This window comes from Elephas maximus, chromosome 14 (assembly GCF_024166365.1).
Source record: "Elephas maximus indicus isolate mEleMax1 chromosome 14, mEleMax1 primary haplotype, whole genome shotgun sequence".
Lineage (NCBI taxonomy): Eukaryota > Metazoa > Chordata > Mammalia > Proboscidea > Elephantidae > Elephas > Elephas maximus.
Genome location: NC_064832.1, coordinates 45,439,851 through 45,461,644, shown reverse-complemented (window position 1 = coordinate 45,461,644; position 21,794 = coordinate 45,439,851).

Here is a 21,794-nt window from a genome sequence, read left to right as displayed (position 1 = left end):
AAGACACTCAAGATACAACTGGAGAATAACTGCTTCCTCAAAGTAGAGTTGATTTTAATGATGCAGATGGAGTAATGCCTTCAGGACATCCATGTGTTGATGTGGCGAAACTCAAAATGAGAAGTAACAGCAGCAAACATCCATTAGGAATCAGAACGTGGAATGTAAGTGGTATAAATAAAGGAAAATTAGAAATCATCACTCATGAAATGGAAGGAGTAAAGATTGATATTCCAGGCATTCATTAGTGAGCTGACATGAATTGGTATTTGCAACTTTGAATCTGATAATTCTATGGTCTACTTTGCTGGAAATGACAAATTAGGGAAGAATGGCATTGCACTCATTGTAAAAAAAAAAAAAAATTAAAAAGCTCTCAGTGACAAGTTAAGATCTGTATGCATACAAGGAAGACCAGTTAGTATGAATGTTATCCAAATTTACACACCGACTATGATTGCCAACATTGAAGAAATTCAAAATTTTTATGAACTGAGCTACTACAGCCTTAAATTGATTGAATGTACAATCAAGATATATCAATAATTACTGGAGACTGGAATCCAAAAATCAGAAACAAAAAAAAAAAGGATCAGCAATTGAAAAAAAAGGCCTTCCTGATAGAAATGGCACTGAAAATCACATGTTAAAATTCTGAAAGACCAATTTACTCTAGTATTTATTGGAAATACATTTTTTCACCAACACAATTGACAGCTACACCTGAATCTCACCAGGACAGACTACACACGAATCAAATAGACTATGTCTGTGGAAAGAGACGATGGAGAAGTTCAATATCACCAGTCAAGAAAAAGCCAGGGGCCAAATGTGGATCAGACCATCAATTGTTCATGTGTAAACTCAAGTTGGAGAAAATCAAAGCAAGTCCATGAGAGCCAAAGCATGAACTTGAATACATCTCACATGAATTAAGAGACCATCTCAAGAACAGATTTGACATACTGAATACTAATGACCTAAAAAAAGAAGAATTGTGGGAAAACATCAAGGACATCACACATGAAGAAAGTGAACAATCATTGAAAGGACAGGAAAGAAGGAAAAGACCCAAATATATGTCAGAAGTGATTTTGAAGACTGCTTTCACGAGCAAAGTAGTTAAGCAAATGGAAGAAATGATGAAGTAAAAGAACTGAACAGAAGATTTCAAAGGGCAGCTAAAGAAGACAAGGTAAAGTATTACGATGAAGTGTGTAAAGACCTGGTGTTAGAAAACCAAAAGGGAAGAACACAATTGGGATGTTCCAAGATAAAAAAATGGAAAAGAAAATTCAAGCCTCAAATTGCAATACTGAAGGACTGTATGGGTAAAAATCTGTATGATACAGGAGGCATTAAAAGAAGATAGAAAGGATATACATGTTCACTATATCAAAAAGAATTGCTTGACATTAAAAAGTTTTAGAAGCTAGCATATGACCTAGAACGGCCAGTATTGAAGGAAGAAATCCAGTCTTCGCTAAAGGCACTGGTGAAAAACAAGGTTCCAGGAAATGAAGAAATTCCATTTGATGCAAAGGTTGAAGCATTCACTTTTATGAGTCAAGAAAATTGTAAGACAGCTACCTAGTTAACAGACTGGAAAAGATCCATATTTGTGCCCATTCCAAAGAAAGACAAACAGAATACTGGGATAATGAACAATATTACTAATACCACACCCAAACAAAATTTGCTGATGATAATTCAAAAATGACTGCAGCCATACATTGACCCATAACTGCCAGAGGTTCAAACTGGATTCAGAAGAGGACATGGGACAAGGGATATCATTGCTGTAGTCAGATGAATCTTGGCTGAAAGCACAGAATACCAGAAAAATGTTTACCAGTTTTTAACATGAAGACATTCGACTGCATGGATCATAATGAAGTATGGATAGTATGGAAAGGAATGGTACTACAGAACACTCAGTTGTGCTCATGAAGAACCCCTACGTGGATCAAGAGGCAGTCATTAGAACAGATCAAGGGGATATCGTGTGGCTCAAAATTGGAAAAGGTGTGTGACAGAGATGTATCCTTTTGCCTTACTTATTCAATCTGTATTCTGAACAAAACACCAAGAACCTGGAATATATGTAGAAGAACATGATATCAGGATTGAAGGAAAATTCGTTAACAATCTGCCATGTGCAAATGACACAATTTTGCTGACAAAAGATGATTGGAAGCACTTACCGAAGAAGGTAGAAGCCTACAGTCTTCAGTATGACTTACACCTGAACATAAAGAAAATAAGTCTTCACAACTAGGCCAATAAACAACATCATGATAAATGGTGAAGAAATTGAAGAAGTCAAGGATTTTATTCTACTTGGTTCAACCTCTCTTTATTTACCAATAGTTAACAATCTCCAGAAATCACAACTTTTCAAAAAAAATTGGAAGCAGCAGTCAGGAAATCAAATACAGACTGACTTCTTGAATTATTTGCTTAGCATACAGATTTCACCTTAATAAATAAGGCAAAAGGATACAACCCTGCCACACACATTTTCAATTTTAAACATGAAATATTGTCTTGTTCTTTTTGAACGATTGAGTCTTGTCCTATGTACAGATTCTCCATGGGCCCAATTATATGTCCTGAAATTCCCATCCTTCATAATGTCATCCATAGTTTGTTATGCTACACAAAGTTCAATGATGTTGTTTAGTTGATAAAACACAGATAAACATCTTTCTGGAGTATATATATATGCATATATATATAATATATTGACACATGTATAGGGTCGCTATGAGTCGGAATCAACTCCACGTCAGCGGGTTTGGTTTTTGGTATTTATGAGTGTTTATGTCTTTTAAAAGAAAAAGAAAACAATTTGCATAGCACTGTATCATTCTTTGTTCAACCAGAGGAGCAGAACCAGTAAGATACTGATTACCATATAAATATTCAGATGTTTATTACAAGGAATTGGAATATACAATTATGAGTGCTGGCTAAGCAAGTATACGAGTTGTAGGGTGGACTGTAAGGAAGAAGATTAAAAGCAGTTTGGAACCCTACAGGCAGGGACTGAAAATCTTGTCTAGTGTCAATGATCTTTTCTCTCACCTGGGACAACCTCCACTGATTAGGTCAGGCCTATCAGGATAATTGGAGCACTGATGGCATAGTGGTTAAGAGCTTGGCTGCTAACCAAAAGGTCGGCAGTTTGAATCTACCAGCCACTCCTTGGAAACCCTACGGGGCAGTTCTACTCTGTCCTATAGGGTTGCTATGAGTTGGAAGCCACTCCACAGGCACCTAACAACAATGTCAGGATAATTGGAGGAGTCCTGGTGGCATAGTGATTAAACACTCAGCTGCTAACCGAGAGGTTAGCAGTTTAAATCCACTGGCTGCAGTCTGCTTCTGTAAAGATTAGAGCCTTGGAAACCCTAAGGGGAAGTTCTGCTCTGTTGGGTCACTATGAATTGGAATCCATCTGACAGCAAAGGGTTTGGGTATCAGGATAATTGCCCTTACAGTCAATTGATTAAGAACTTTAATTACATCTGGAAAATACCTAGATTAGTGTTGATCGAGTCACTGTGAATGGTAGCCTAGCCAAGCTGATAAATAAAAGAAAAAAAGCTTCACACACAATAACTTCTAAAAGGTGTATTGTGATATTTCAGCTATCCTTTGCACTGTGAGAAACTAACTCAAAATTTAGTAGCACACACACACAGATTTTATTATAGCTCAAGATTTCGTAGGTCAGTAGTTAAGGTAGAGTTCAACTGTGTTATTCAATTCCATCTGCCATTGCCTAGAGTCAGTTGGTGGCATTCAGGCTAGGACATAGGTGGAGAGTCAAAAATGATTTTAGTCACATGCCTAATACTTTGATGAAGATGGCAAAAGGCTGGGCTCCCATGGCCCTATCTCCTTATCCATGAATTCTCAAATCTTCTCCAAATGGTTTCTCTATTTGGTTTCTCTAGAAGCTCATTGCCATTGAGTTGTAGCAACCCTACAGGACAGAGTAGAACTGTCCCATAGGTTTTCTAAGACTGTAATCTTCAAGGAAGCAGACTGCTACATCTTTCTCCTGCAGAGCTGCTGGTGGGTTCAAACTGCTGATCTTCCTGGTAGCAGCTGACTGCTTAACCATTGTGCAACCAGGACTCCAATCTCTAGAAGGGTAGAAGGATTTCATAAAGTGGAGTTTAGGATTTCAAGAGAGCAAGGCAAATGCTGCCATTCCTCTTAAAAACTAGCTCTGAAACTGACATAAGTAATCACTGCAAAATTTCATTAGTCAGAGTAGTTACAGACCAATCCAGATTCAAGCAGAGAGGAAATAGATTCCATCTCATGAAGTAAGAAATGTCAGAGAATTTGAGTGTATTTTCACCCCAACATGTACCAAAATCTGGAGTCAAATTAAATGCTCTTTACATAATAAAATGGATAAAAATAAAATTATGGTATACCATGCAAGAACAAAAAAAAATAAATTGCTGATGCATGCAACAACATGGATGAATCTCACAAACATAATATTGAGTGGATATTGTTACACACTAAAAAGCAGATATCGCATAATTCTAATTTGCAAAGTATAAGATCAACCAAAACTTGTAAAAAGTGAGAGAAATCAGAATGATTGTTAACTTGAGGTGATACTGGTACAGAGAGCCCAAAGAGACATTTTAATGTCTTGGATATATTTGGAAATATTTGGATATACAAATAATCTTGTAAAATGCAATAAATTTCAACATGGTTCAAACTTTGTATTTTACCAAGGAGTATAAAAGAACTCTTATGTGTTGGTTGTTTGTTTTTGTTTAACATTTTGCTTTCAGTGGGTAGCACCAAAAGCAGAAGACCTAGAATCCAGGATCTGAGTATGATTAATGCATCTGTCGTATAGAGACCTCTGTACAATGTATATTACAATGTAATGTAGAACAAGGAAACTGATGAAAAGACTTTTACTGTAAATTAGATTGGAAACCAGTGTACTGGCTAATGTTTAATGAATACAATCTGCATACTGTCTTATCAGTTGCTGTCAAAAACAAAATAGGGAAACCATTTAGGAGACTAGCACAGTAATCTCTGCTTACATTAAGGTGGCAGCATACATCAGTGAGAACAGTAGAAAAATCTATATGTTTGAAGGTAAAGCCAATTACATTTATAGACAGATGAAATATAATGTGATGGCATGAGAGGACTATGAACGCAAGTGTTCTGTTTGAGCTTTCGGAAAGATGGCATTGCCATTTACTTAGGTGAGGGGGACTACTGAATGAGTAGGTTCAGAGAACAAGGGAAAAACTGAAATTCTGTTTTGCACATATTAAATCTGAGGTTTTCTTGGTCAGTGCCTTAGTTATCTAATGCTTCTGTAACCAAAATATCACAAGTGGATGGTCTCAACAAACAGGAGTCTATTCTTTCACAGTCTAGCAGGCTAGAAGTCCAAATTCAAGGCATTGGCTCCAGGGAAAGACTTTTTCTCTCTGTTGGCTGTGGAGGAAGGTCTTTGTCATCAATCTTCCCCTGGTCTAGGAGCTTCTCAGTGAAGCATCCCTGGGTCCAAAGGATGCATGCTCTTGTCTCTACTTTCTTGGTAGTATGAGATCACCCTGCTTGCTCCTCTCTTTTATATCTCAGAAGAGATTGATTTAACACAAAATCTAATCTTGTAGATTGTGTCCTGCCTCATTAACAGAACTGCCTCTAATCCTGTCTCATTAACATCATAGATGTAGGATTTACAACACATAGGTGAATCACATCAGATAATAAAATGGTGAACAATCATACAATACTGGGAATCATGGCCTAGCCAAGTTGACAGATATTTTGGGGGTACACAATTCAATCCATGAAAATCAGTAATCCAAGTAGAGATGTAGAGTGCGCAAGTATTTATAAGTCTAGAGTTTATGACAAGGATTGAGCTTGAATTATAAATTTTGGAGCCCTTCAAACATACTAGGCATTCAAAGTTATAAAGCTGAATGAAGTCCTCAAGGAAGTGAGTGTAGATACTGAATATCAGAGTTCATGTCACTGAGTCATGGGATGCTCCAGTTTCCTTGTGTATTACTTTTCATCCCCAGTGAAAGAGAAAAGAACAGAAATGCAAGAAGGGAAACAAAAACAGCGAAGCAGAGTGTTCTGGAAGCCAACTAAAGAAAGCCCTTCAAGAGGAAGGAATAATCAATTGTGTCAAACACAGCTGAGAGGTCACGTGAAGGCTGAGGACTGATAATTTGTTGTTGCTGGGTGCTGTTGAGTTGATTCCAACTCATAGTGACCCTATGTAACAGAGTAGTACTGCTCCATAGCATTTTTTGTGTGTAATCTTTAGAGAAGATGATCACCAGGTCTTTCTCCTGCAGGGCTGCTGGGTGGGTTCTGAGTGCTTAACTATCCCACCACGAGGGCTGACAATAGAATTCGTTAAAAATGTGAATCCAGATGACCTTGACATGCAGTCTAAGTAGAGCTGTAGCTTTGTGGGGCAAAACTGGCTCAGTGGATTAAAAAATAATGTGAAGAAACAATTGAAAACCACAAACAGACCATTTTGAATGGATTTTTTTTTTTTTTTTTTTTGCAAAAGGGTGGTTGGTGGATGTAAAAGTGAAGTTAAAAGAGAACTTTTTGTATGTATGTCAAGAGGAGATAACTGCATATTTAATTGCTGGGGAGAATAATCTAGTAGAGATTTAAAAAATGAAATATGATTGAGAGTTGAGAGTTCCTAGCGCTTACCACGTACTTGATAAGATTGGAAGATATGGGGTTTAACATAAAAATAGAGTGATTTTTTTTTTTTTTTTTAGATAGGACCTGAGCAGACAAAACTTGGTGTGGTAGCTACATGGGTTTGGTCTCCAAATACAGTATATGGATTAAGCAGACTTAGACCCTTGATCAAAGTCGTCATTGGCATACATGCCAAGTAAATCTTATGTTATGGAGAAGCTGAGGAAAACCTTTGCCGTTTATGGACACCTTTGCATCTAAGAAGACAAAGGAAGAAGCTGGCTCAGCTCAGTATTTCATCTCAACATAAGCAAACATTACAACTTCCTGGTATAAAGTGAGTGAAAGCAAGAAGGTACCTGCAGTTTATCAGCTGAGCTGGAGAGAAATGAGCTGAGCTGAGCTGTAGGCATCAGAGTATCTGATTAACAAGCCAAAATGAAAGTAACAGTCAAGGCTTTAATCACTCACTGGATGGTATACGTGAGAGAAATCTGGAAAAGGGGCCAACTCCCTACTCTGCCATTTTCCTCGGGAACAGAGCCCAAGCAAGGGCCAGTGGAATGAGTGCAGAAATGATGATCTGTCTCACTGTTGAGGGAACCCTGAATAAAAGGCTTCTGCAGATTTTTAGACCCCAGAGCTGAGAAGAGAGTTGAGGGGTATCATGGATTGAATTGTGCCCCCCCAAAAATATCTGTCAGCTTGACTAGGTCATGATTCCCTTGTACGATTGTATGATCTACCATTTTATCTTTTGATGTGATTTCCTTATGTGTTGTAAATCCTATCACTATAATATAATAAGGTGGATTAGTGGCAGTTATATTGATGTGGTCTAAAGATTAGATACCATCTTATGCCAATCTCTGTTGAAATATAAAAGCGAGAAGCAACCGGAGAGACATGAGGATGGTATACCACCAAGAAAGAAGCACTGGGAGCAGAGCACATCTTTTGGACCTGAGGTTCCTGTGCTGAGATGCTCCCAGACCAAGGGAAGATTGATGACAAGGACCTTCATCCAGAGCCAACAGAGAAAGACTTCCCCTGGATCCAACACCCTGAATTTGGACTTCTAGCCTACTGCACTGTGAGAGAATAAACTTCTCTTTGCCAAAGCCATCCACTTTTGGTATTTCTGTTATAGCAGCTCTAGATGACTAAGACAAGGGGAAAGGGCTAACAGTGAAAAACTTACTGATCACTGAATCAAAGTGGTGAAAAATGTCTTCAATACCCACTCCCAACCCACATAAGAAGATTTCAGCCGAGGTACCTGAAAAAGGCTTCTGCCAAAGGCCCGTGATAAAGAGGTCTCTGGTTGGAGACACTTGGGCTAGAAATATAGACAGTGAAAGAACACGGCTGGCCAAGGGGAACTAAGTGCTTGATTACCACTCCCTTCGGAGACTGCAATGGATTGATGGTGCACCAGGTCTGGTGGGAAGGGAAGGTTTCCCCCGTGAGACCTGCCAGGTAAAGCTTTCGTAATGCCAGTGGTCAGGCCTAAAAATTTGCCCTTCGGTTTTTAGCCAGCAGCTGGATTCCTCAACTTACATTCATCTCCCACTGCTAGGGAAGAAATATCAACAATGGGAAGAATTTTCCCCAATCTGAATTAACTAATTAGCACTCAGGATATTAGTATCAAGTTTGGGGTTGTGTGTTTTTATGTTTATAGTTGCTATAGCAGTAGCAGTAGGTTATGTTTACACTTTGCAAGTTATAGAAAGATATATACATACGTATATAAACATATTATCTCCACCACCTGTCTGTCAGTTTGTCCTACTGTAGAGGCTTCTTGGACAGATTAGCCAATAGGCAAAGTATACATGGGCTTATTTGTATTTACTTGCTAATCTGTGGTGAACAACAAGGTGAAATTGTGCAACAATGGGCTTGAGCATACTAATGATCATGAAGATGGCACAGGACCAGGCAGCATTTTGATTTGTTATCCATGAGGTTGCCACGAGTCTGAGCTGACTAAATGACACAAAACAACATATATATATATATATATTTATATATTGTATATATAAAATGTTCTTTAATAATGGAGGAAATAACTCTCCTCATCTCTTCTGTATTACTTCTAAATTTTCCATTACCAGATGAACCCATTGCTATTGAGTCAATTCCAATTCATAGAGACCCTATAGAACAAAAAGGACCTGCCCCATAGGGTTTCCAGGGAGCAGCTGGTGGATTTGAACTGCCCACCTTTTAGCTAGCCAGTCATAACCTTAACCACTGTGCTACCAGGGCTCCAATGAAATTAGTTTAAAAAATTGATATGAGTATATTGGAAATTTGTTTTTAAGTCACATTTATTACATTTATATGTGTGTGTGTGTGTGTGTGAGTGTGTGTGTGTGTGTCTCCAGGAGTAACTGTGAAAACCTAAACCATTAAGTGAAAAAGACAAAATATAGGGACACAAAGGAAATAATAGATGAATCAGTAAAGTTAGTATCACTGTTCAAACATGCAACACATCAAGTTTCATTAATTTAAAATGAACCATGGTCTCGGGGGACATGTAGCTCAATTGGCATAACATAGTCCATAAAGAAAATGATCTACATCTGATTATGGTGCATAGCTCCTGGGCTCTTAAAAACCTGAGAGCTGCCACCTAAGATACATCTATTGGTCCCATCCTGGCTGGAGGAAAGGAGAAAATCAAAGACACAAGGGAAAGATTAGTCCAAAGGACTAATGGACCACAACTACCACAACTGCCACCAGACTGAGTCTAGTACAACTAGATGGTGCCTGGTTACCACCACCAACTGCTCTGGCAGGGATCACAATAGAGGGTCCCAGACAGAGTAGTAGAGAAACATAGAACAAAATTCAAATTCATACATATACCAAAAAAATGACCAGGTTTGCTGGTCCGACACAGAAACCCCAGGAACATGGCCCCTGAACACCTGGATATCTTTTTAACTCAGTATTGAAGTCACTCCTGAGGTTCACCCTATAGACAAATCTATAGGGCCACCAATAAACATGTGAGGAACTTGCTTCATCGTTCAATCATGTATAGGAGACTAATGGGCACACTAGGCCAAAAACAAAGAGGAGAAGGCAGGAATGGACAGGAAAACTGGACAAAAGGAAACAAGGAAGCTGGCTTGGAGAAGGGGAGAGTGTTGACGTTGCAGGGTTGGCAACCAATGTCACAAAACAATTTGTGCATTAACTATTCAGTGAGAAATTGATTTGCTCTGTAAACTTTCACCTAAAGCACAATAAAATAATAACAATAATAAATAAATAATTTAAAGTAATTATTCAAGTTTATAAAACTAACACATTAGCCTACTGGGTAGCTAAAATATCTGAGATTTTCCCTGTATCTCTAAATAAATTGTTTTAGGAGCCTGAGAAGTTGGATGAGGATAATGAAGACAGAGACTATATGCTGTGTCTGGGTGTTGTCCACTATCTAATAAAACATGTGGTGGCAACATACGGCAGTAGCAAACAAAACAACACACACATATAGCTTTGTTGCAGATTTGACCCTGATGGCTGTCAAATACAATATGAGTGTAATCTCTAAAAAAATCTCTAGAGCACAATTAATAATAAGGAAAGCATAGCAGCTTTCAAGGGTGATGTACAGAATGGCACGGATTTCACAGGATTCAGCAGCGAACACTGTAAAGAGCTGAGACAGCCATCAAAGATGTGTGCAGCTCCTTGACAATTGTTGGAATTCACTTATCTATGTCCATCGTCAACTTTCTTTGGTATAAAGTACATTCTAGTGTTTTATTACTTGAAATCCTATTTTACTGACAGGCCAGTTATGTTTTCTCTATTGCCGAGTCCAAGGAACATTTATTAAAATAGAAGGAACTGAAAATGTAATTACTTGCCAATTTATCTATGATTTTGTGTTTATTTTATTTGTTACCTGAAATGGAGAGTAAGCAATGACTCTAGGTCAGTGACAGCCAATGTCATATGACATATATTAGTCATTCTCACAGAATTTTAATGAAGTGTTTGTGAAATGTGATTAACAAAAAGTCTTTAGGAAATTTCAGAATTGTGTATGGCAAAATGGTCAAAATACAGTATATTTTAAAATGCATATTATTTCCTAATTAGGAACCATACTTAGGACCAAAATTTTGTTTTGATAATTTATCAAGCAATATTTTCATATAATTTAAAGAAAATGAAACCAATCACTTCCTCCTACATTTTCGTTTGGTATATGCCTAAAGAATACCACCTCAAAAAATGGAAATTTCAACAGCACAAATTTTAACGTATATTCCAAGGGAGGGATAACAATTTAAATAACCCTTTGGCAGTGACGTCTATAATAATCACAGTCAGTTAACTAACTGAACAAAAACTCTAAAGCATGGGGTACAGGATATGCTTGGGTAAGAATTATCAAATGAGAGTCTACAACAAATGGTATTTGCCATATTCAAGAATTTATTTTTATTTTTTTATTAACTTTTATTGAGCTTCAAGTGAACGTTTACAAATAAGTCAGAATGTCACATATAAGTTTCTATACATCTTACTCCGTACACCCACTTGCTCTCCCCCTAATGAGTCAGCCCTTCCAGTCTCTCCTTTCCTGACATTTTTGCCAGCTTCCAACTCTCTCTATCCTCCCATCCCCCCTCCAGACAGGAGATGCCAACACAGTCTCAAGTGTCCGCCTGATATAATTAGCTCACTCTTCATCAGCATCTCTCTCCTACCCACTGTCCAGTCCCTTTCATGTCTGATGAGTTGTCTTCGGGGATGGTTCCTGTCCTGTGCCAACAAAAGGTTTGGGGACCATGACCGCCGGGATTCCTCTAGTCTCAGTCAGACCATTAAGTATGGTCTTGTTATGAGAATTTGGGGTCTGCATCTCACTGATCTCCTGCTCCCTCAGGGGTTCTCTGTTGTGCTCCCTGTCAGGGCAGTAATCAATTGTGGCCGGGCACCAACTAGTTTTTCTGGTCTCAGGATGATGTAGGTTTCTGGTTCATGTGGCCCTTTCTGTCTCTTGGGGTCTTAGTTGTCGTGTGACCTTGGTGTTCTTCATTCACCTTTGCTCCAGGTGGGTTGAGACCAATTGATGCATCTTAGATGGCCGCTTGTTAACATTTAAGACCCCAGATGCCACATTTCAAAGTGGGATGCAGAATGTTTTCATAATAGAATTATTTTGCCAATTGACTTAGAAGTCCCCTTAAACCATGGTCCCCAAACCCCCATCCTTGCTCCGCTGACCTTTGAAGAATTCATTTTATCCCGGAAACTTCTTTGCTTTTGGTCCAGTCCAATTGAGCTGACCTTCCATGTATTGAGTGTTGTCCTTTCCTTCACCTAAAGCAGTTCTTATCTACTAATTCATCAGTAAAAAACCCTCTCCCTCCCTCCCTCCCTCCCCCCCGCGTAACCACAAAAGTATGTGTTCTTCTCAATTTATACTATTTCTCAAGATCTTATAATAGTGGTCTTATACAATATTTGTCCTTTTGCCTCTGACTCATTTCGCTCAGCATAATGCCTTCCAGGTTCCTCCATGTTATGAAATGTTTCACAGATTCGTCACTGTTTTTTATCGATGCGTAGTATTCCGTTGTGTGAATATACCACAATTTATTTACCCATTCATCCGTTGATGGACACCTTGGTTGCTTCCAGCTTTTTGCTATTGTAAACAGTGCTGCAATAAACATGGGTGTGCATATATCTGTTCGTGTGAAGGCTCTTGTTTCTCTAGGGTATATTCCGAGGAATGGGATTTCTGGGTTGTATGGTAGTTCTATTTCTAACTGTTTAAGATAACGCCAGATAAATTTCCAAAGTGGTTGTACCATTTTACATTCCCACCAGCAGTGTATAAGAGTTCCAATCTCTCCGCAGCCTCTCCAACATTTACTGTTTTGTGTTTTTTGGATTAATGCCAGCCTTGTTGGAGTGAGATGGAATCTCATCGTGGTTTTAATTTGCATTTCTCTAATGGCTAATGATCGAGAGTATTTGCTCATGTATCTGTTAGCTGCCTGAATATCTTCTTTAGTGAAGTATGTGTTCATATCCTTTGCCCACTTCTTGATTGGGTTGTTTGTCTTTTTGTGGTTGAGTTTTGATAGAATCATATAGATTTTAGAGATCAGGCGCTGGTCTGAGATGTCATAGCTGAAAATTCTTTCCCAGTCTGTAGGTGGTCTTTTTACTCTTTTGGAGAAGTCTTTAGATGAGCATAGGTGTTTGATTTTTAGGAGCTCCCAGTTATCTGGTTTCTCTTCATCATTTTTGGTAATGTTTTGTATTCTGTTTATGCCTTGTATTAGGGCTCCTAAGGTTGTCCCTATTTTTTCTTCCATGATCTTTATCGGTTTAGTCTTTATGTTTAGGTCTTTAATCCACTTGGAGTTAGTTTTTGTGCTTGGTGTGAGGTATGGGTCCTGTTTCATTTTTTTGCAAATGGATATCCAGTTATGCCAGCACCATTTGTTAAAAAGACTATCTTTTCCCCAATTAACTGACACTGGGCCTTTGTCAAATACCAGCTTCTCATATGTGGATGGATTTATATCTGGGTTCTCAATTCTGTTCCACTGGTCTATGTGCCTGTTGTTGTACCAATACCAGGCTGTTTTGACTACTGTGGCTGTATAATAGGTTCTGAAATCAGGTAGAGTGAGGCCTCCCACTTTCTTCTACTTTTTCAGTAATGCTTTACTTATCCGTGGCTTCTTTCCCTTGCATATGAAGTTGGTGATTTGTTTCTCTATCACCTTAAAAAATGACATTGTAATTTGGATCGGAAGTGCATTGTATGTATAGATGGCTTTTGCTAGAATAGATATTTTTACTATGTTAAGTCTTCCTATCCATGAGCAAGGTATGGTTTTCCACTTAAGTATGTCCTTTTTAATTTCTTATAGTAGAGCTTTGTAGTTTTCTTTGTATAGGACTTTTACATCCTTGGTAAGATTTATTCCTAAGTATTTTACCTTTTTGGGGGCTACTGTGAATGGTATTGATTTGGTGATTTCCTCTTCGATGTTCTTTTTGTTGATGTAGAGGAATCCAAGTGATTTTTGTATGTTTATCTTATAACCTGAGACTCTGCCAAACTCTTAGTTTCAGTAGTTTTCTGGAGGATTCGTTGGGGTTTTCTGTGTATAAGATCATGTCATCTGCAAATAGAGATAATTTTACTTCCTCCTTGCCAATCTGGATGCCCTTTATTTATTTGTCCAGCCTAATTGCTCTGGCTAGGACCTCTAGCACAATGTTGAATAAGAGCAGTGATAAAGGGCATCTGCTGGTTCCCGTTCTCAAGGGAAATGCTTTCAGATTCTCTCCATTTAGAGTGATGTTGGCTGTTGGCTTTGCATAGATGCCCTTTATTATGTTGAGGAATTTTCCTTCAATTCCTATTTTGGTAAGAGTTTTTATCATGAATGGGTGTTGGACTTTATCAAATGCCTTTTCTGCATCAGTTGATAAGATCATGTGGTTTTTGTCTTATTTATGTGGTGGATTACATTAATGGTTTTTCTAATATTAAACCAGCCTTGCATACCTGGTATAAATCCCACTTGATCGTGGTGAATTATTTTTTTGATATGTTGTTGAATTCTATCGGCTAGAATTTTGTTGAGGATTTTTGCATCTATGTTCATGAGGGATATAGGTCTGTAATTTTCTTTTTTTGTAATGTCTTTACCTGGTTTTGGTATCAGGGAGATGGTGGCTTCATAGAATGAGTTGGGTAGTATTCCGTCATTTTCTATGCTTTGAAATACCTTTAGTAGTAGTGGTGTTAACTCTTTTCTGAAAGTTTGGTAGAACTCTGCAGTAAAACCGTCCGGGCCAGGGCTTTTTTTTGTTGGGAGTTTTTTCATTACTGTTCCAACCTCTTTTTTTGTTATGGGTCTATTTAGTTGTTCTACTTCTGACTGTGTTAGTTTAGGTAGGTAGTGTTTTTCCAGGAATTCATCCATTTCTTCTAGGTTTGCAAATTTGTTAGAGTACAATTTTTCATAATAATCTGATATGATTCTTTTAATTTCAGTTGGGTCTGTTGTGATGTGGCCCTTCTCGTTTCTTATTCGAGTTATTTGTTTCCTTTCCTGTATTTCTTTGGTCAGTCTAGCCAATGGTTTATCAATTTTGTTAATTTTTTCAAAGAACCAGCTTTTGGCTTTGTTAATTCTTTCAATTGTTTTTCTGTTCTCTAATTCATTTGATTCAGCTCTAATTTTTATTATTTGTTTTCTTCTGGTGCCTGATGGATTCTTTGGTTGCTCACTTTCTATTTGTTCAAGTTGTAGGGACAGTTCTCTCATTTTGGCTCTTTCTTCTTTTTGTATGTATGCATTTATTGATATAAATTGGCCTCTGAGCACTGCTTTTGCTGTGTCCCAGAGGTTTTGATAGGAAGTATTTTCATTCTCGTTGCATTCTATGAATTTCCTTATTCCCTCCTTGATGTCTTCTATAACCCAGTCTTTTTTCAGGAGGGTATTGTTCAGTTTCCAAGTATTTGATTTCTTTTCCCTAGTTTTTCTGTCATTGATTTCTAGTTTCATTGCCTTGTGGTCTGAGAAGATGCTTTGTAATATTTCGATGTTTTGGATTCTGCAAAGGTTTGTTTTATGACCTAATATGTGGTCTATTCTAGAGAATGTTCCATGTGCGCTAGAAAAAAAAGTATACTTTGCAGCAGTTGGGTGGAGAGTTCTGTATAAGTCAATGAGGTCAAGTTGGTTGATTGTTGTAAGTAGGTCTTCCATGTCTCTATTGAGCTTCTTACTGGAAGTCCTGTCCTTCTCCGAAAGTGGTGTGTTGAAGTCTCCTACTATAATTGTGGAGGTGTCTATCTCACTTTTCAGTTCTGTTAAAATTTGATTTATGTATTTTGGAGCCCTGTCATTGGGTGCATAAATATTTAATATGGTTATGTCTTCCTGATCAATTGTCCCTTTTATCATTATATAGTGTCCTTCTTTATCCTTTGTGGTGGATTTAAGTCTAAAGTCTATTTTGTCAGGAATTAATATTGCTACTCCTCTTCTTTTTTGCTTATTGTTTGCTTGATATATTTTTTTCCATCCTTTGAGTTTTAGTTTGTTTGTGTCTCTAAGTCTAAGGTGTGCCTCTTTTAGGCAGCATATAGACGGATCGTGTTTCTTTATCCAGTCCGAGACTCTTGCCTCTTTATTGGTGCATTTAGTCCATTTACATTCATCGTAATTATAGATAAATAAGTGTTTAGTGTTGTCATTTTGATGCCTTTTTATGTGTGTTGTTGACCATTTCATTTTTCCACTTACTTTTTTGTGCTGAGACTTTTTTCTTAGTAAATTATGAGATCCTCATTTTCGTAGTGTTTGACTTTATGTTTGTTGAGTCGTTACGTTTTTCTTGGCTTTTATCTTGAGTTATGGAGTTGTTATACCTCTTTGTGGTTACCTTAATATTTACCCCTATTTTTCTAAGTAAAAACCTAACTTGTATTGTTCTATATCGTCTTGTATCCCTCTCCATATGGCAGTTCTATGCCACCTGTATTTAGTCCCTCTTTTTGATTATTGTGATCTTTTTCATATTGACTTCAATGATTCCCTGTTACGAGCATTTTTTTTTTAATTAATCTTAATTTGTTTTTGTGATTTCCCTATTTGAGTTGATATCAGGATGTTCTGTTCTGTGACCTTGTGTCATGTTGGTATCTGATATTATTGGTTTTCTGACCAAACAATATGCTTTAGTATTTCTTGTAGCTTTGGTTTGGTTTTTGCAAATTCTCTAAGCTTGTGTTTATCTGTAAATATCTTAATTTCACCTTCATATTTCAGAGAGAGTTTTGCTGGACATATGATCCTTGGCTGGCAGTTTTTCTCCTTCAGTGCTCTGTATATGTCATCCCACTGCCTTCTTGCCTGCATGGTTTCTGCTGAGTAGTCTGAACTTATTCTTATTGATTCTCCCTTGAAAGAGACCTTTCTTTTCTCCCTGGCTGCTTTTAAAATTTTCTCTTTATCTTTGGTTTTGGCAGGTTTGATTATGTCTTGGTGTTTTTCTTTTTGGATCAATCTTAAATGGGGTTCAATGAGCATCTTGGACAGATATCCTTTCATTTTTCATAATGTCAGGGAAGTTTTCTGTCAGCAGATCTTCAACTATTTTCTCTGTGTTTTCTGTCCTCCCTCCCTGTTCTGGGACTCCAATCACACGCAAGTTATCCTTCTTGATAGAGTCCCACATGATTCTTAGGGTTTCTTCATTTGTTTTAATTCTTTTATCTGATTTTTTTTCAGCTATGTTGGTGTTAATTCCCTGGTCCTCCAGATTTCCCACTCTGCATTCTATTTGCTCGAGTCTGGTCCTCTGACTTCCTATTGCGTTGTCTAATTCTGTAATTTTATTGTTAACCTTTTGGATTTCTGCATGCTGTCTCTCTATGGATTCTTGCAACTTATTAATTTTTCCACTATGTTCTTGAATAATCTTTTTGATTTCTTCAACTGTTTTATCAGTGTGTTCCTTGGCTTTTTCTGCAGTTTGCCTTATTTCATTTCTGAGGTCATCCCTGATGTCTTGAAGCATTTTGGAAATTAGTTTTTTATATTCTGTATCTGATAATTCCAGGATTGTATCTTCATTTGGGAAAGATTTTGATTCTTTTGTTTGGGGGGTTGGAGAAGCTGTCATGGTCTGCTTCTTTATGTGGTTGGATATCGACTGCTGTCTCTGAGCCATCACTAAGATATTATAGTGTTTTATTCTATATTTGCTCACTGAGTCTTATCTTGTTTTGTTTTCTTTCAATATATGTAGATGGGCTACTAGATTGTGCTGTCTTTTTTATTGTAGCCCTTGACTTATTATGACCTATTACCAGCTAGTTTGGGTTGTTGCCAGATATATATGCCTGAGTCTATTCACTATTCTTGAGTAGAATCTGATTTTGGGTCATCAAGTGTGTGCTGCACCCTAACACCTATCCACCTCAAGAAGTAGTGGTGATAGTTGTGTGCACCAGGTTCTATTAGCATCTGGGGTTTGCACTCCGGTGGGGGCAGGATGCTGACGGGCTTCCCCCAAGTGTCAGTGAGGTAGGTGTGTCTCTATTCCTAAAGCACCTTGGTGGGAGGGCTCTGCAGCTGTACCTTAGGCCCCCAATGCAAGTACCTCTACAGATTGGTAGGTGTCATCCTCCTTAGACCCCTAAGGCAAGAGCTAGGTGGTCTGGGGGGAGCTTCAGCCCTCAGTTCCCTGTTGTGGGTCAGTGAGGGCTCTGTTGAATAAGCAGAGATATGAGACCTGGGAAACTTGTTTTTCCAGTAAATCCACTAAAAAAAATGCAGTCAGATCCCTATCAGAAATGCTTTTGCATTATAATAGCCACCTTGTTCCCTGTAGGAATGAAAGCCCAAGATATGGATCATATATGCTTGGCTGGAGCTGGTTCTGTGTTTTTAGTCCAATTAGGGAAGGATTTTTGGTCCCTGGGTTTTTTTGTGGTTGCTTCTCTCAGGCCGGAAGAATGGGTTAGGAAAAGACCAAAAAAAAAAAAATTGTAAAGAAAAGCCGAGGAGCCGGAGCCTTTCTCCGTCTGGCTCAGGAAATTCCAACGTTAATGAAGCTGCCTGGGAAGGGGAGGGGAGGGTTCAGAAAAACAGCGGAGAGTAGCACCCCAGAATATAGCCAAAGTTGCTTATCTTGCTTGGGATGACTATTTTATCTGAGATTCCCGAGGGGCGTGTCGCCTACGTGTGCTGGCTGTGTAGAGATTGCCCCTGAGGGTCTGGCCTGCAGAAGCCGTGGTCAGATCCTCCGCTGCCAATCCAAAGCCCAGCGCCAAGGTTCCCCAGCTGGGACACTGCACTCCCGGCTCCAAAACCAGTCGCTGCCTCCTGGGGTCTTCTCCTCCCACCAGCCATGTCACCACGCCACCCGCGCGGACTGGCTGGGCCCCCTCCCGGGGTCAGTTCAGGGGGGTAGGGCTGTGCCCCGTGTTTGCGCCATCACAGGATGTTGTGTTCAGCTCCCCTGCGCCCAGTCCTCAGCCCGGCGCCAAGGTTACCTGACTGGAACGCTGGCTCCAGGCTCCGAAAACAGTCGCTGCTTCCCCGTAGTTGTTCGTTCTCCATCTCTGTCACTCAGGTCAACTCTTTAAATCTGTGTTTGTTGTTCAGGGTTCGTAGATTGTCACGTATGTGATCGATTCACTTGTTTTTCCAAGTCTTTGTTGCAAGAGGGATCCGAGGCAGCGTCTACCTAGTTGGCCATCTTGGCCTCCCCTCATTTTCTTTATTTTTAAGAAACCAATAAATAAAATGTAATCTGACCTGGGGAGTTTGTAAGTAGCCCTAATGGCGCAGTGGTTAAGTGTTTGGCTGCTAACCAAAAGGTTGGCAGTTTGAACCCCCTAGCTGCTCTGTGGGAGAAAGATGTGGTAATCTGGTTCCATAAAGATTTACAGCCTTGGAAGACTTATGGGTCAGTTCTACTCTGTCCTATAGGGTCACTATGAGTCAAAATCAACTCGACTGCTGTGGGTTTGGTTTGGTTTTTTGATCACTGTAAATACCTATTATCATTTTTAATATGTTTGCTAATGGGTTTCTTTGTAAGAAAGAAGCCAAAGGTAAAATATAAGTTCTCTCCTAGCAAAACTTAAAGTTCAACTCATTGTATAGAATCGGAAATTCAAAGGGTATGACAACCTAATTCTCAAGTGAGTTTCTTTTAGTGCACAAATCAGTATGTAGCTTACCCTTTGTGTCATGAGCCTTGGAGACTAGCCTGTATGTAAGCATAGAAAAGACGTGATAAAGAGGCTACTCTGTTTTAAGCACAGTAGCAGGTTGAGTCCTCAGTTCTCTCTTGAATTCTTTTCTGATTATCTGCTGTTGTTCATAGGTAGAAAGATCAAGATATGAGAGAGGTAGCCCTCCTTTCCTTTTCTTCCATTTCAGAATTAAATAAATTCTATATTTATATTTAATAAATGTTTTACCAAGCCTTACAAAATTCTTACTTTTCAGAGTTTCAAAATCTTAGCCAAAAAAAAAAAAAAAAATCATGATTTGGACTTTACTGTATAATTCCTAAATGCAGATTTCATTCTTTGATTCATCCATAGCACAATGCTTCCACCCAGCAATATATTTACTAAAAATTTTGAATATTCAGCACATGCTAGACTTTGGGATAAAATATTGAGCAAAAGGAGACCGAAATCCAGAAGGTAAACTGACTTGGCCAATAACACATAAGAACAGGTATCAATATACATTTGTCTTTATCACTAGTCTGGTATGAATTCCATAACTTCCTGCAGTTTTTTAACCCAGGTCTATTAATTTTGTTTTGTTAATTTTTAAGCTATTATTTACTTAGCTGGCTTAATGGAAATGCAGACTGTTCATTTTGGTCAATAAGTTGACCACATATGAGAAACTATTAAATGGTGGATTAATGGATCATTTTTCAATGATTAAAGTGTTTGAAAAACAAACATCAAGATGGTGAGATAAGATGCCCATATAGATGCATTAGGTAGATTTAAAATAATTAATATTTTTAGATCTACATGGGTTTAGAAAACACTAGGTATGAATGGTAATTTGAACAATTCCTGTCCTCCTTTAATTATTTTATTTGCCAGGTCAAAGCTTGCTGATTCATGAAACAGTAAATTTGCCAAATGTATTCAGAGAATGAAAAACAGCATTATTGGAAGGGCACTCATAATCTTTACAAGGCATTTTAATGCTATAGAGAATTTAGTGCTTATCGATAGTAATTAGCAACACAAAATGCACTCTGATACTCCACTAAGAAATAGATCTTAAAAATGTCATTATACCCATGTTTAAAACATTGCCTGAAACTGGAACTATTCTTCTTTGTCATCTTTGAAGCTTAAGAAACTGAGATAACACTATCAAGAGAGACATGTTTATGATATGTTTGTGGTTTAAAAAAATTAGTTTTAATATTTCTAGTTAAATATACCAGGTTCAATATACATGACTGTCTTAGTCATCTAGTGCTGCTATAACAGAAATACCACAAGTAGATAGTTTTCACAAAGAGAATTTTATTTCCTCACAGTAAAGTAGGCTAAAAGTCCAAATTCAGGACATTGGCTCCTGGGGAGGGCTTTCTCTTCCTGGGGAGGGCTTTCTCTCTCTGTCTCCTCTGGAGGAAGGCCTTTGTCCTCAATCTTTCCATGGTTAAGGAGCTTCTCAGTTGCAGGGACCCCGGGACCAAAGGATGCATTCTGCTCCCGCTGCTGCTTTCTTGGTGATATGAGTTCCCCAACTCTCTGCTTGCTTCTCTTCCCTTTTATCTCTTGAGAGATAAAAGTTGGTGCAGGCCACACTCCAGGAAATCTCCCTCCACATTGGATCAGGGAGGTGACCTGAATAAGGTTGGTGTTAAAATCCCACCCTAATCTTCTCAACATAAAATTACAATCACAAAATGGAGGACAAACATACAATACTGAGAGTCATGGCCTAACCAAGTTGATACACACATTTTTGGGGGGACATAATTCAATCCATGACAATGACTATCTGCTTTTTCTTCTCTTTGCTAAGCCCTCCCTAAAATTATATTATATATTGGGTATTATCATGATCATTCTTTACTTCGGCTGTAAGATCAAAAAGTGACAATGGCTGAGAAAGATCAAATGGATGGTGGAAGCTGAAAAGCAGGTAGATGACAGTAACTAATTATTATAGCAGAAAAAGGTAAGAACCATGCCTAAGTTGACAGAAGACAACATTAAGAAATTTATGGCCTAAAACCCAGAGAATGCTCAGGAATTAAAGGAGCGAAGTACCTGTGAAGGAAAGGGTTTGGTGTACCACTGAATACAGAAAGTCTGGTGCAAAATCTGTTAAAAAAAAGAGAGAGAGAGAGAGATCATAGAATTATTCACTAAGCAATATAGTCCCACTTTAATAGATTGAACGGCAGCCCCCAAAAGATGGGACCATGTCCTAATCTCCAGAACCCATGAA